This window comes from Aulonocara sp. 'chitande type north' Nkhata Bay, linkage group LG7 (genome assembly GCF_057382095.1).
Source record: "Aulonocara sp. 'chitande type north' Nkhata Bay isolate Kocher_YH1m ecotype deep benthic linkage group LG7, A_spYH_male_GT1.1, whole genome shotgun sequence".
NCBI lineage: Eukaryota > Metazoa > Chordata > Actinopteri > Cichliformes > Cichlidae > Aulonocara > Aulonocara sp. 'chitande type north' Nkhata Bay.
Window position 1 is genome coordinate 6,971,155 of NC_141350.1, and position 16,465 is coordinate 6,987,619.

Consider the following 16,465-nt stretch of genomic DNA (forward strand, 5'->3'; position numbering starts at 1 on the left):
TGCTGATGGTCCGGGAGTCCGAGACATTCTTTCCCAGCCTCACATGCTGCTTCCTGTCCGTCAGGTAGTCAGTGATCCACCGGCAGATGGGATCAGGCACATTCATCTGGGAAAGCTTGCCTCGGAGATGGTCTGGAAGGATGGTGTTGAAGGCAGAGCTGAAGTCCACAAACAGGATCCTGGCGTAGGTTCCTGGGGAGTCCAGATGCTGCAGGATGAAGTGTAGGGCCATGTTGATGGCGTCATCTACAGACCTGTTGGCTCTGTATGCAAACTGCAGGGGGTCCAGGAGGGGGGCCGTGAGGGTCCTGAGATGGGAGAGAACTAGGCGCTCAAATGACTTCATGACCACAGATGTCAGAGCCACGGGTCTGTAGTCATTTAGTCCAGTGATCCTAGGTTTCTTGGGGACAGGGATTATGGTGGAGGACTTGAAGCAGGCAGGCACATGGCATGCCTGCAGTGAGGAGTTGAAAATGCCAGAAAACACTGGGGCCAGCTCGTTTGCACAGTGTCTGAGGGTGGCAGGAGACACACCGTCTGGGCCGGGAGCTTTTCGAGCATTCAGACTCTTAAACTGCTTCCTCACATCTGCTTCATGAATATGAAGAGTTGTGGTGGGAGGAGGTGGTGTGAAATCCTCTTTTGTGTGGGGTGAGGAGGGGGGTGTTGTAGGTGAACAGTTTGAAGGTGGTGATGGCTCTATGGAGGGGGGAGAGGTGGGGGAATGAGTGTCCAAAGTGTCTCTATCAACTATAATAACACATTCTTGTAATTGTGAAGTACTAAGCAGTCTGAGAATCAAGTTCACCATACACCGGCGGCCTGTGTCCTACAGGATTTGAGTATTGGTGGTGGGCGGTTTCTATTTACTGCAATCACGCTACTCTGTTACCCATAGGCATGTTGAGATAAGAAGGAGCTTTGCACACACATTTAGATTACGGAATCACTTGTTTGTATGCAATCAGGGCCTCTGAGATGCCGGACAAGTGGCGTACCCTTGAGAGAGCATGTGATGATGAGCCAATGTGCACAACCCTTGATGCCACTTGTGATTCTCGAAGCAGTAAGGTGATGATGAAAGGCTGGTAATTGCCGCTGATTAAGATATTAGAAAAGCATTCACCCATGATTAATGAAATTATATGCGTCATCAAAATCAGAGCAAACATAGTTCAATTGATACAGTCCTTTCATCAAAACAGGATCACTTAAAAAAGTGAACAGAATTTGATTTATTTACTCACAATTCAATATAAAAGGATATAGGTTAGGTCTTGTTAAACAATACTTTCGGCCTGAGCTGAATACATGAATCATTGTGGCAGCATAGCTCAATATTGCAATTGTCAAGCATGGGTTGTTATTCTTACTTTTTACTCTTTACCCATCAGCCAGTATTCATCCGACTGCATATACTCTACATATTATGGCTGGAAAAAAAAAGAAAACAAGATTGCATAATATTGGTTCTATTTTCTTCTTACAAATCCAAACTGCTCTAAACCAGCAGCCCTGTGGGGAACGGAGCATGCCAGCTCCGAACAACAGACTATCAGCCATTCTTTTGAAGCTTAATCCAGCACAAATCCCATACCAAAAACATTAGTCTCAGTAGCAAGCATATGTGCCATATATTATTGAACAAGGAAAACAATAGGAACAGCATCAAAAACAAGTGAGAAACAGAAGCACACTGGTGGACCTCAAGAGTGATCTGCAGCTGGCATTTACCTACATAAATCTATTAATGTGTGCTGATGTGTTGCAACACTGATGACTACAAACCACATATTTTGCATGTATTTGCTGAAGTTGCTGGTTTTGTTATTCTCTGTTTAGCTTTATCTCGTCACGATTACCTGATATAATATGTGGTGTTTTTTGGAATAAAGTAGATTTATGAAATATTAACAGAATGGTTACAAACTGCTTTATTTCCATTGGCACTATTTCATCACACTCTCTAATATAACATGCTACAATAAATTCAGTTTGTGTGTCATGTAAACCCCTATTTAAAAATACTTTAATGCCAATTATGCCTTTTGTTTTGTTTAATCTTTAGCATCATTATATTCGGCTTTTTTTCAAGTCAAGAGGCATTTTTATGTCCAAAGGCCTATCAAGTTTTAAGTCAGTTCATAATTAGAATTTTAGACTCTCGCCTGTGCATTTTTTCACTGTCATATTCTCACCAAAGCATTATTATTTGCCAGTAAACACTGAATTAAGAACACACGCAACATCACATCAGTATGTGATGAATAATTAGTCAATAATTAGTCCCAAAAAAAGACACTTTTTTGAACTGATGATCAAATGTTATCACAAAGCAAATTAATGCAAATACCCATATGACTTTTTGTTGTATCATTAAAGTGAAATTTTTTTGTTAGAGACAAACTGAGAATAAACTGTGCGTGAAAGACGTTTAATGGGGTCACTGGAGATCCTTCATGAGCTATGAATTCATCCAGTGACTTTCCTTTTAAACCAGACTTGTGTGTATATCAGTGGTTATCTATGCACTTCACTGACGTCTCTTACAGCAGAGTGGCAGTATGAGTGAAAGAGGAACACAACCTCACTGATCTATGCCTTGTTCATATTGTAGATCTTGGCAGTTAGAGATCAGATGCAGAGAAGTTTAGGCAGTTTAAACTGGAAGGTTTGACCAGCTGTCACTGACTTTCTAAAATACTTGTTGCAACCTTATGTGTCACCTCATAGACAGATCAACATTACTATGTATTTTAACTGTGTATGTGTTAAATCAGTGACCTCCAATAATTGAGATGAGAATAAAAATGTTTTACCTTATAAAACCTTAAAAATTATTTTGCAGGTTGATGATTTATAAACTTTTTATAAAGACATTACATTATGACACAAAGCACGTAAAATGAAGAGGAAATATTAACGATTCTGTACTATAACTCATTCAAACAAATATTGACACTTTTAACTCCCTTTTAAAAACAATATGTCCTTGATTTGTACCTTCCTTGGATGCATCTGTTCAGATAATATAATCAACTCAACTTGATCTTCAAATAAATCTTCTTCAATACATTTTTCAGCTTTTAAAATATTATGCCTCAAATTTATGCATGAAATTAATAGTGAGAAAATACATAATCTTTTGGTAAACTGACCAAATTAGTAACAAAAGATTGGTAGGACAGGTCTCGCCTATGCTAATGGATAAAAATGTCCCTTCCCCCAAAATCCTTTGTACCTGCTGACATCTTCAGTAGACATTTGAAAGCGTGGGCATGTCTGAACAGGTTGCTTCTGCCCTCATTAGTATTTTATCATAATTACAGTGAGACTACAGACTGACAGCTCTATTTAATCTGGTACAATGCTGCAGGTAGATAGTCACTAAATTAATAGAAATATCACCCTACCATTCTAGGAGATATAATAATGATAATACCTGTATTTGTATCAAAACACAAAGTTAGAAATGCTTCAGAGTGTGAACAAAATCATACAGTAAAGATAAGCATACATGTTCCAACAAACAGACACGTAATCAACTATACAGTCTGATATTTATTCCAACATACACACAGGCTTAAGAATGTTGTTACCAAGTCTGGTTGCTGCAACTTCAAAGATGTGATGGCCTCTGGTTTTAAAGTAAAAGCATGGAACAATTAAGACCCCTTGATCTGACGATATGAGAAGTCGGCTGCAGTGATACGGTCTCAGCGCCTCTGATATGGATACGTTTTAAGGAAAGTCCAAATCAGGTTAGAGATTTGAGATTCAAAATTCAGATGTTGTTCAAAGACGAAACCAAGCATTTGCTGTATTCACTAAGACCAGAGGGGTTGTTGGGCTTAACAGAAAAGTACAAATGTGCATAGTGATTTTCAGGTAGAACTTCACAAAGGTGGCTTACATAAATACAAATTGAGTATTGTTCACTGTCTTATATACATATAATGCACAGGAATGCGTGACAAGGGAATATAGACATCTAATTTTGGTAGCCCAAGTTAAATGGTAAATGGTAAATGGCCTGTATTTATATAGCGCTTTACTAGTCCCTAAGGACCCCAAAGCGCTTTACATATCCAGTCATCCACCCATTCACACACACATTCACACACTGGTGATGGCAAGCTACATTGTAGCCACAGCCACCCTGGGGCGCACTGACAGAGGCGAGGCTGCCGGACACTGGCGCCACCGGGCCCTCTGACCACCACCAGTAGGCAACGGGTGAAGTGTCTTGCCCAAGGACACAACGACCGAGACTGTCCAAGCCGGGGCTCGAACCGGCAACCTTCCGATTACAAGGCGACCTCCCAACTCTTGAGCCACGATCGCCCCCCCAGTTAAGTAAAATACTGCCACAGCAAGGCACAATTTGGAAAAGAAATGAAACAAGATGAATACATTGGTAGAGGGGGGAATATATTATTGAGTTTGGGTAGGCTTTCAGAGTGTCCAATTACATTAAATCTTCTCAAAGCCATTAAAAGCAACTGACAGATTCTTAATGGACAAAGCACCGAGTCCATAATATTCAACTAGGACAGAAATAGTTTATATTCCGGTAGGTGCAATGAACAGAATTACAGACCTACATATTCATGTGTAGCTCCTTTCCATCACTGAATTAAACTGGGAGTATATTTTTCCAATTAATTCAGCATAAAACTGCATAAGTCTTTGCTTATTTGTGGACTTCTGAGATTTAATAATAAACATCACTATTATCATTAATATTATATTACTGTTTCATTATGCTGTTGTTATGTTATGCTATTGTTGTTGTTGTCTAATTGGTCATTTTTAATTGTTTTTCAAGACCTGGCTCATACTTGCAGCTTGAAAAATTACCAAACCAAACTCATCCTCCTATTATACAAATGCTGATTATATTCTAGCACTGCTTGATCAGATAATTAATGAACCAGAACCTAATTGGATAAAGTGGTGTCACACCGCAGCAGTATTTATAAAATCTCTGGCAGCCTGTCATCTACAGCTCTTGGCACAGCTGCCTTTCTGCCTTCTGTCACTTGCAGCATTAGAAGTGGCCATATATGTTTGGTTTTAATTATATAGGTTATAGTGAATGTTAAATTGTAAAGAAGGTATCCCTCAGCATTACAGCAAAGCATTACACCTGCGTTAGCGTTGATCTTATAAAGAAAAGGCAAAAAAAGGGCTAATTTTTAAGATTCAGGAGTTCCAAAAAGGACAGTTTTATTTTGATCAAAATACTGCTGACATAATAATACTGTTACGTAGCTACTCTCAAATGTGTTATATTGGTACTGTTGCAGAAAGTCACAGATATTGCCAGTTTGTCTTATTTTAGGGTCAGACTGCCAGCCAATAGCCATGTGTACTGTAAGATATTGTAATGAGGCTTAGAAAGTCATTCATTTCTCAGTAGAGGACTGCTAACAGCTTGAAACATATGGAGGGAAAACCGCAAACCAGTGTTGCTGGCAATTCAGCAGTGATTATTAAGGAACACCTGTTTAGCTGGCTGGCAAGGCGACTCAGGGTCCTGCTGAATAGCAGCAGGCTAATGAAGGTCTTCTCAGCTTAATTGTTTGGGCTATAAATAGTGACCGATAGAGGAATAGGGTGCTTCACCATTCTCATCCATTTTTTCCCCATACATACAGAGAATGCGCTATTAGAGGTTTGTTGTTGTGGGTTGTGAGTAGAGGAGGCACTCACTGTCAACATTACCAATTACAAAAAAGCCATTAACAGTAAACTGTGAAATTAAACATTGGTGCAAGGACGCATGCATAAACTAAAGGGTTAGTTTTCCAAGTGTGGGCGAGACTAATAATTTCCAATAAACATCTTAGATGTAAGCTATGTTAAAACACAACTACACCATTAATATGAATTTGATTATGAAGGTTAATAGCTGCTTTTTAGCTTGTGGCCAAAGCCTAATAAAGGTCTTTATCATCAGCAATTCAAATCATGGTGAAAATGTCTTGAGTTGGCCCACAGAGCCACCAACATTCATACTGCTTTTGCTCTTACAGAACCTAATTTTAGAGGAAATGAAATGCAGAACACACTAATTGCAACATTAGCCTGAACTATGTCTTTAAATTACTTTTTGATGGACGAACTCAATGAGAATAAAGCAGGATCATCTGATTTTCTGTTAAATACTGTTTGAAGCATTGCCAGTGCAGTGTGTGCCCTGCTGTTCAGGGGTCACCTTTGTTGATGTTGTTCAAATAAGTTTGGTTGGCAGTGTTTTCCAGGTCAACTGTTTTTGAGAGAGGGAGTGATAACTTTCACAAGCCTTAAAGTTTCACAGCTAGGACTGAAAAAAACATTCTTTTGAGCAGTCAATGAGAGAACAATTAGGTTAAAACCTGTTTTGCACTCTAAATTTTTGCAGCAAAATAAAATGACACAAAACACGTTTTCCTTGGTAATAATTAGTGTACAGATAAAAAAAAAAAAACCCTTCCATTGCATATCCTTGTATATATATAATTAAGTAGTGTCACAGTTTCAAAAGCTTTAACACTTACCATTTACTGCAGGTCTGACCCTCATATGGGGTTCAGAAGATGATTTCTGACTAAGGTTCTGGGCTATAAAAATACTGTTGATGACATATGACGGGCTCACTGTTTCTTGCTCTTTACTCTTGCTCTTTATCACAAGACTGCCAAAACAAGATTGCCAAATTAACTTTTCCATCACAGTACTGCATCTCTATTTTAAAGAAGGTTTTCAAATTGATGGGAGTAAACCTTTATTTGACAGTGCACATTTTGGATATTAGACATAATTTTTCTTTGTCCCATGGAGGAAACTAATACATGTTGCAGTGTCTACTGATAACCGTTGATGTTTTCAAACTCACCATATTCTCTAAAGATATTTGAGAAATGACAGCAGTATTGGATTATGCAAAGTTAAAACTCTGTTAAAGTTAAAAATCTAACAAAGACTCTATTAACTAAAATATGAAACACATGAGTATACAAATAAATGTGGCTTAGTTAAAAATAACATGTGGTAAGAACAGAAATGTATATGTTTCTGATTTTTTTTTACAGTGATGAATTTTTCCTGTTGTTCAACCTTTTTGTGTTCACAGGGAAGATTTGATCAAGTAAAACTAAACTTCTTGGTCGTGCTTCAGTAAAAAACAGTTATGGTTGTCGTGTGATGTGAATATAGTAGCCTGTTGTGTTGTAAACTGTTTGGATGTGCTTGAGGAAAAAGAGACTATTTTATTGTATTTTGCAAACATATGCTTTGTCAGCTGATTGCGTGGTAATGTCCACCCTGCCTGGGGACGAAAATCTTCTCTTGTTGGTCTGGTGACTCAAACAGGCTCTAATCCACACTTTATCATCTATAAAATGTAGTAACCCCAACATTATAGCTAACAGGACCAGTAAAAAAGTAACAGCTTAAACTGATTTTTAGTTTTAGCCTACTTATATTCCACTGAGCTGTTGGTTCTAGTTAGCTAACATAAAATAATTTCAGGCTGCCATGTTCTGTATTGACACAAGATGGCGCTAAACATGTTCTATAAACTTTAAGTGCTTATTTCTTAATCCAGTTTCACAGACAGTGTTAATCTATGTCCGTTTTTGAGAGCATGGCTCTATGGTAAATTTGCCTTTATAGATGTAGTGTTACATGTCCACTCTAAAAAAATGAACATAAAAGAATCACCATCTTTTATCATCAACTTAAGAGCAGCAGGAAATTACGGAGCCCCGCAACGGACATGGGAGAAAAAAATTTAAGACGGACTTTTGCAAGATCTCGCAAAAGTTTTGTGAGATCTCGCAAAAGTTTCATACATCTCCGAAAACGTCGGAGCACTTTTGCAAATATGTGATGTCTTGTAAAGCGAGCAGATATCTGACGTTTACACAACTACATTCACGTCTCAAAATATCTTAAAAGTGTATTTTGTGACCCAGAAAGAGTAATATTACAACTAAGTAGCTGCAGCCATTGTTGGAATTCAACTTTTGCAAGATCTCGCAAAAGTCTGTCTTAATTTTTTTTTCTCCCATGTCCCCTGCGAGGCTCCGTAGGAAATACTAGAAACACCCTTTAAAAATATGCTGCAGCAAACATCAACAACACTTAACAACAACCGCACTCCAATTTACATCAAAAGGCAGAAGGACCTGACCTATTTGATAGGACTAATGCAAAGTTTTATTCCAGATAACATTCACAAACATCTTTTTCTCTCCTCCATCTTTCCAGTAAATCATGATTTAACTTTAGCTTGACATTTAGAAATCGTAAGAGTAAATCACCTTAGGTGTTGTGGATATCATCCACTGCTTGTTGTCCCTGCACCATTGTCTTTGATACTCCAGACAGTACAAGAGTGATTTTGACATCATGCTGTATGTACCTCTACTTGCAGAAAAGCCTTCAAGGCCAAGTGATGAAGGGTTGCACAAAGTCTGGCTGGCAAGCTTTCTCCCTGTCTGTAATACTAAGTCTATTTCTTTCAGCTGAAATAGAACCATATGACATGATGACCCGCACCTATTTTTCACAGAATCCTCTGACATTCCAAATAGAGTAATGTGTGGATGAAACACTCTGTCCCATTCTTGCTTCCTTTTCTGTCTTTTCTTGCAGACTTAACTTGCCATGTTAGTGCTTTTTTACAACAGGCTTGGTGTGTAATGGCCTTCAGACTGACACAAGTGTTCTAATGTGTATCAAGGTACAGAACAATGACAGAGGTTCAGTCATGTTTTATTAACACTTTTTCTAATTATTTAATAAATTATTTACTAATTCAGTGACATTCCACCAATGCAAGCAAAGCAAAAGGTGCTATTTAGTAAAATCTAAAAATAGATGTCAATTTAAAAGATGAAAGTGAAAGCATTTTGTAAGAAAGCTTTTCTCATTTAAGTCATCCTTTAAATTAATGTGATCTTGTAGAATATTGTCTCTGGAATCACGATTAATGCTGCTTCACTACAATCCCAGTGAAATCTATATTGGCCCAGTGTTTTGAGGTTGTGCCTGTGTCCTGTTAACAATGTCTTGAGCTTGTCAAGCTAAAAGCCCAGCAGCCTTTTTCTGGTTGTTTGTGCATGCATATTGTAGATAAACATCTAGGTTTTGACAAGAATGTGATGGGTTTCCCATTATACATAGCATTAGTAGAGATAGCATTAGCAAGAAAACAAGCTTTGGTGTTTCTTCATTGTAACAGATACGTTTCCTCTTACTAACCACTGTAGTGTGAAAAAGCTCCTTTTTTAACTCCTTCGGCACATTCTTTGTTTTGATAATTTTTTTTGAGACTGTGTAAATATTGGACAATTTTAGTGTTTAGTGTCTTTTATTGTTGTACTTTTAATATGTTTTTCTGAAACAATCCTTTGTAAATGAGACATTGAGTTTCAGTGGGAAAACCTGTATAAATAGAGGTTAAATTAAGAAATAAAAACATTAGCAAAGAAACCCCTGATGATGGAGAGCAGACATCAACCCCTGCCCTGTCTGGTTAAATAAGACAGGCAAGTTGAATAGGTGCAGACTCCATCAGCACTTTTAGAGTGACATATATGAGAAAATCATTTGGTTGAACAAACAAAATTTAATCGGCTCTTTTGCAAAGAAACTGTCTTAATTTTTCATTAATATTTTGAATGCCCCTGTAGATTATTGACAGTGAACCCTGTCAGATTGTACTCAAGCCTTTTAATTAGGTTCTGATTTTTAATTTGTAAACAGATATTTAATTTAAACTTTTCTAAATGAAGATGTAGGCTAGGGTTTCTGAGTTTATTAAAAGCTATTTATTCAGTGATTTGTATACATTATTATACAATATGAAAAATTATTGTACATTAACCTCCTATGACCTGAACTCTTCCATGGCATGCATTTTTAATTTCTTTTTGATATTTGGGCATATTTGGACACGATGAATATAAAAACAAAGAATTACCAGATTTGTATTTCTTTTTTTTACCAGATTTGTTTCTAAGAAAAATGAGAGCCACATATAAGGATATTCGTTTAAAATTTTGATAGAACAGTAGCAGTATAATGTCCTTGTAAGTGGATATCAAGCCCTTGTATAGCAAAATTGAGAATTTTGGTCTAAATAACCCAAATTGTGATGTCCACATATGTGGACGCCAGGTCCTAGGAGGTTAAACAGACTGTAAAGTATAAATAAGCTCAAGCTTAAACATCTGCTATGATTCCATATAAGACTGGTTAGAAACATTGTTTCTGCAAAATAAGTATGGTTACTTTTGATGATGTCTTTATAATTTGCCAATAATATGTGTAGGTGTTTTCACAGTGTTTTATTGCTTCTCTTACTAAAGGAAATTTTCTTCACTACTCGCTATCGGCAGCTAATAGTAAATATTTTGAAGTAACAACTACTGAAGTAATAATATTTTACAAAGGGAGTGCAGAAAAACAAAGATCCCTAGGAAACACTGGAGAAGCATGAAGGAGTCTATCTATAGATAGATTGATAAAGCAGTTTTATACAGTATGATAATGAGCGGTGATCAGTAACTCTGAAAACTTGCAATACATTCTGCGTGTTCTTGCTCATTCAGTCTGCCTTGTGTCTGTCTGTTTATTATTTTGTGCATGACATATGTACTGTGGAATTCATCATTTAATGCCACCGAGATCTCATAAAGCACACATGGCTCTGAGTCTAATGAATTTTGAAATACAACAAAAAAGGACCACACTGGCAAAAGAATAACATACATTTTGTATTCAACATTGGCAAGCTAAAATCCGTGCTCATTAAGCTTGTCACTACCCCATAAATAGTTTTTTAAAAAAGCCACACTGCCTATAAAGTAGTTCAGAGAACACGACAGAGGTATGCCCAACACTGTTGCAAACTATTCCAAATTTCATGCATATCAAATTTAATTAGCAGCTTATTTTATTCACTCTAACAAAAGGATCACTCTTCATTTCACACTAGAGATTGCAAGATTATTATTTTTTTCACTTTGGGACACAGTAATGTTAAGACAGGTATATGTGTTTCTAAGCCTTCCCACATATCTTTATATTTTACTTCCAAGGATACAGAATTTCTTCTAAGTTTTTGGTGGTCTTTGGGAATAGTTCTCTAGCATTTTCTTTGAATAGTAGTTGCTTTTTCAATCACTTTTCGCCCAGTCACTCTACCTGATCATTTTTGGAACCACGTAACACTGACCTATGAATTATGTAAGAATAAAAATGGCACCTCACTCAAGGGATGAACCAGTGTTGTGTCTATAGATGACAGAAAACTCCGTAAAAAATAATTTAAAATTGTATCAGTAAATACTGCAGCTTTTACCTGAAAAGTTGACACATGTCATTGTGGTGTGCAGTTTGAGAAAAATGAACAAAACTAACAGCAGATAAACAGTAACCTAAAGCCATGTCTTTAAGAAATAGAAGAAGAATCCAGTAAAGGGTTGACACAGGACCTGAGAGATGCATCTAGCCCTTCAGCTAATCCAGTTACTGTTCACTGAAGCCTCATAAGAAATGGTCTCAGTGGAAGGCTGGCTGTCAAGAAGCCATTCTTAAGAAAGACAAACTGGAAAAATAGGCTAAGGTATGTCAAATTGCACAAGAACTGGACTGAAAATCAATGGGAACAAGTACTATATAATATACTATAATAAGAAGAAAATACTATAGAATAATGAATTAAAATTTGAAATTGTCATCAGTGTACATGGAGGAAGTTGTGGGGCTGCATTTAAGCAAGTGATGTTGGGGATCTTCATAATTCCATCTAAAACTGATGGAATTATGAACACAGAAAATTTACAGAAAAGATCTACCATGCAATGCTATGTGGTAATGTCTTCATTTTTTCAGCATTACAATTATCCCAAATACACACAATGCAGTAATACCATACTTCAATTAAATTGTATTCATATAGTGTCGAATCATAACAACAGTCGCCTCAGTGTGCTTTATATTGTAAGGTAAAGACCCTATAAGTATTACAAAGTAATACCCAACAAATGATCCTCCTTTGACAAGCACTTGGTGACAGTGGGAAGGAAAAACTCCCTTTTAGCTTGTAGAAATCTCTGGCAGTGGAGGAATTTGTTTATCTTTAGCCTGCAATTTCAGGGTTCCTTCAGTGTTGCACACTGGCCCCCGTAAGATAATTCACTATGGTGTCTCTAGCTTCACATCTCAAAAAAGAGTTGCTAATAACCAGAGCTTGCTTCTAGGTGGGTGTGTCGTCGAGTAGCAAAAAACTATTTGACACGTAAATGGGTTGGAGGTGTACCGCGGGCTTCTATTTAGGGCTACACCAACTTTTCACCATCAAGCTCCCTACCTGCTTTCCGGGCCAATCTGCTGGGGAGAGTTAATGGTGGCTAAACTACCTTCGCCCACGCTGACTACAGGGGCCTGGCCAGCAAAGGATTTTCCAGGATGTGGAGATAGATTTCTAGTTCAGTAAGCCCAGCCTCCTACAAAACAGGCTATATTTCTTACAAGTATACTAAAAGAGGCTTAAGAGTAGCTAAACATCTGACACGAATCAGGAAACTGCAGGAGGGACAAGTGAAAAAACCATGACTCGGCTACAAGCTAAGCTAAGCTCACATATATGTAAAGACAAATGAATGAATACTGTGAATAAGCAGGTGATTTCAACAGAGTGCGCTCTGGCTAAAGGACTATGAAATTCTTTATCTGAAGGTTTTTAATTAAACTGACTACACAGATAATCTACACAAAACACCACAGTGCTAAAACGTATTGTGGAGCAGGACAGGATACAATACTGCAGAAAGAGCCAACACCAAAACACTAAATAGAACCCTGTCAGTCATGGCAAGACAGTGTGGAGTTGTCTTGCCAGAGAAGAGAACAAAATGTAACCAACAACCAGAGAAGAAGTTTTAAATGTCCTTTAGGAAGCCTGAAGAACTATTCCCAAAGACTTAGACAAATTTCAGAAAAGGTTGTCTAAGTGAGTTCAGGCGGTGTTGAACAATAGAAGGAGAAATACCAAATATCGAGATTCAGTTTGTTAGAATTCTACACACTGTACACCTTTTATACTATATTTTCAACTTTCTTCCAAGGAAAGTAATTTAAAAATGAGGAATGGCTGCAACATATTTTTCATTATACAGCACACGGCTTCATAGGAATGAAAATCGCTTTTTCATGCATACAGTTATTGCGCTTAAAGCCGTATCACGATGCTGTTTCTGCTCTTGTAGAAAGCTAAAGAAATTCAGAAGGTGAAACAAAACTAAAGGCTCATGAAGATTTTGCATCACTCTGAGAGCACTTAGTAAAACAGTTTTGTCCCTGTCACTTGTAAAACAGCGCACATGAATTGTCATTTAATGCAGCTTCTTTTCTTTAATTCTTAAACACATTCTCTTTTGTATTTTGAATTGCTGTGCATTTAGATAGGTAATGGCAAATTAGTTAAATTAGTTAAACAAACCAGTATATTTTTAATCTTCAATGCCTATTCTATTTTGTTTTGGAAAATTGTTATTTACTCTCACAGCTAACAAAATCAGAACAAATTGGAATGGTTTGGAAAATAGGTTTTCATTAGAAGTGAACAGGAGATTGAAATTTAAATGTAATTCTACTTTAACTAAGACTGTCCTAATTAGTAACTATTCTTTTTTAGCCATCCTTCCTGATTTGTCATATAATCTTCTGTGAGGACCAAAGTGATGAGGCTGCAATGTAATGAGAGAAGTGGAAGGCATTTTAACAGCTCATGCTTGTGGACAACATGGCAGCCAGTCAAAATGTAAGCAACAGGCAATACCACAATGTTCACACATAAGACTGTGGTATTTCAAAAACATGCCAAAGAACATCAAATAACCAAGATTCACTGTTGAGACTCAATGTGTAAATGTGGTCAAGACCGTCCCTTTACCATATAATATGATGAGAGTTGTTGTTGTGAATGAGTTCTTAATTACGAACACACGTTCCTGCCTGATTTGTGTGCTCTCCATAAGGACAGAGTTTTTGTTCGCCTGCCTGCCAGTAACAAGACATACAAAAGCACCATGAAGAATTAAGAATATTCAGATGACAATGATGAATGGCTTGTTTAAAAGCATGAATAGCTCTTGACTCACACAATACTGGTGTGTCCACATAAAAGGCTGGATAACGTGGCATTCATCTTCTTTGTAAGAGATAGAGTTAATTGCAGCTAATTATTTTCAGAATATTGATAAAAATAAGTATTTTCAAATTTCTGTGATGATGTCCATGCAGTGTGTTTCTCCTTGGTTGGAAAGAAAACATTAAGCCGCCCTCCATTCTCATATTGCAGCTTGTTTTGGCACATATACAATTGAGCAAATATTTAATTTTGTTAGGAATATTAGGGAAGCAAGAAAGCAACCATACATGAATAGAACCTGCAGTCACCATCATTGCTTTTGCTTTCCCTGCCAACATTATTGATGGCAGACAGAATGTCTCCAAGGCTTCATGCTCCCATGTGTGACAGAATGAGAGAGACAGTGTTGTCTATGAGAAAATATTTCTGTTTATCAGTCAGCCCAGCTAGCCACAATAAAAGGCATTCTGTTACATACTGTACATAAATGGCATGCTGCAATGCCTCCCTCATCCTGATTGCTTACCCCTGCACTGTCCCCTCTTGTCCCTTTTGACAGAGGGGCTTGACAGATAGATCACAAAGATGCACAATCATTGCATGGCGGGGACCGGGATGGAGTGCACCCATTATTCTAAAGCAAAGCTGTCTGGCGGGGCAAGGCCTGCACGCCACATGGTGCCATGATAGATGGGGGCCATTAATCAAGGCAGGACGGGGCCCTGAGATTGATGTGTAGAAATTCAAATGCCCAAGCAGCATTTGGAAGATTAAGGCTGTGTGGGTAAGGTTAGGAGTCTACCTTTCTGTTATGGAGAAACAGGTTTAGCTGTGCCCAGGGGTGGCATAGGGGATAATTTGCCCCCAAACTGTGCTACTTCCAGTATTCTTTGCCTCAGAGCTCCTCTGTCTTTTATATTGATTAACAATGCCTAGATTTGTCATTTTCCCACTGATGACCCGTCCTGGATCTTTTCAGCGGGAAACAAGACTCGCTGTAGTACCAAGCATTGAAATTAATATCAAAGATTACAGTTTATTTTAGTTATTTTTTTTCTATTTCTAAACAGATTAAGTAATAGTAATGGCAGACAAATTTAAAGAAGATCAGAACAGGCACAATTTAATCAGTCATGGGACAGTAATGCTAGTATTAAGGGTTTTCATTGATAACTGAACAACGTACCTGCAGATACTTGTTGTAAGAGGTGTTGTGGTACCTCTGTCCATCTGTCCGTTTGTTACTGACTTCATATTATCATTTCCTGTTTATGTTTGAATAAGTGCTTTTAATACCAAACTACTAGGCACTAAAAAGACAGGTAATCCCAGGCAAAAACACAGAATTGTCCTTGTCAATGTTAATACAGAAGGGATTCTTTAATGTGTTAATGTTTTGATATTTGTGCTAATCCCGTACAATCAAAGGAGTAAGGGGGCACAGATTAGCCCCCTTAGCGTGCTGCCTGCTGTAACCTATAATTTCCTTCAGGATTAATAAAGTATTTCTGAAATCTGATTTCTGAGATACAGCATGTGTGCGGTACTTGAGATAAAATCTTTAGTTAACTAAAGATTTTATCTCAAGTACCGCTTGGTTTGGTTGCAAACTAACCAAACTTTACAGAATAAGTATAATCTGTTTTTCATATAATAATATTTATATTATTAATAATTTTCTGACGATAAATAAGTTGTATATTGTCTTATGGTGTTAGTCATTGAGTAATTTAACTTGACAAGGTTCAGTGCTTTTGCTAACAAACTGCAATAGTTTTGATGGAGATGTGCAAATCAACAAAATCCGGTTTCTATATGTAATAGAATTTTAAAAAAAAATTGTAAAAGATTCCCCCGTTGACAAAATGTTAAGTAACAGTACTGCGTAAAGCCATGGAGAACTGTGTGTTGGAGTGTGCTGTAGAACTGGTTCGACAGCTTTCTGTGCTTTTTCTTCAGGCAAATGTTTCATGCTGAAAAACACCTACAGCATTTTGTGTTGCTGCAAATGGAGTACTCCAAAGTTTATTTTTTTATATCATTTCCATCTGCTGCACTATTTTTAGTCCCTGATTATATAAGACTTGAGGTGGTGCTGTGTGATTATGTTCTCGAGACATGGACATTTTTGTCAGAATTCACCAATTATTTATTTATTTATTTAGTGTTTTTTAAAACTATTATTATCATTATTTTTTCTCACTCATAGGGCCAAAGGAAGTTTGTGCCAGCAATACTGAAGACATGTAGATGAAATATATCTGACATTTTTTGGCAAAAAAAACTGACTGCTATGTTTAAAAATTGAATTCA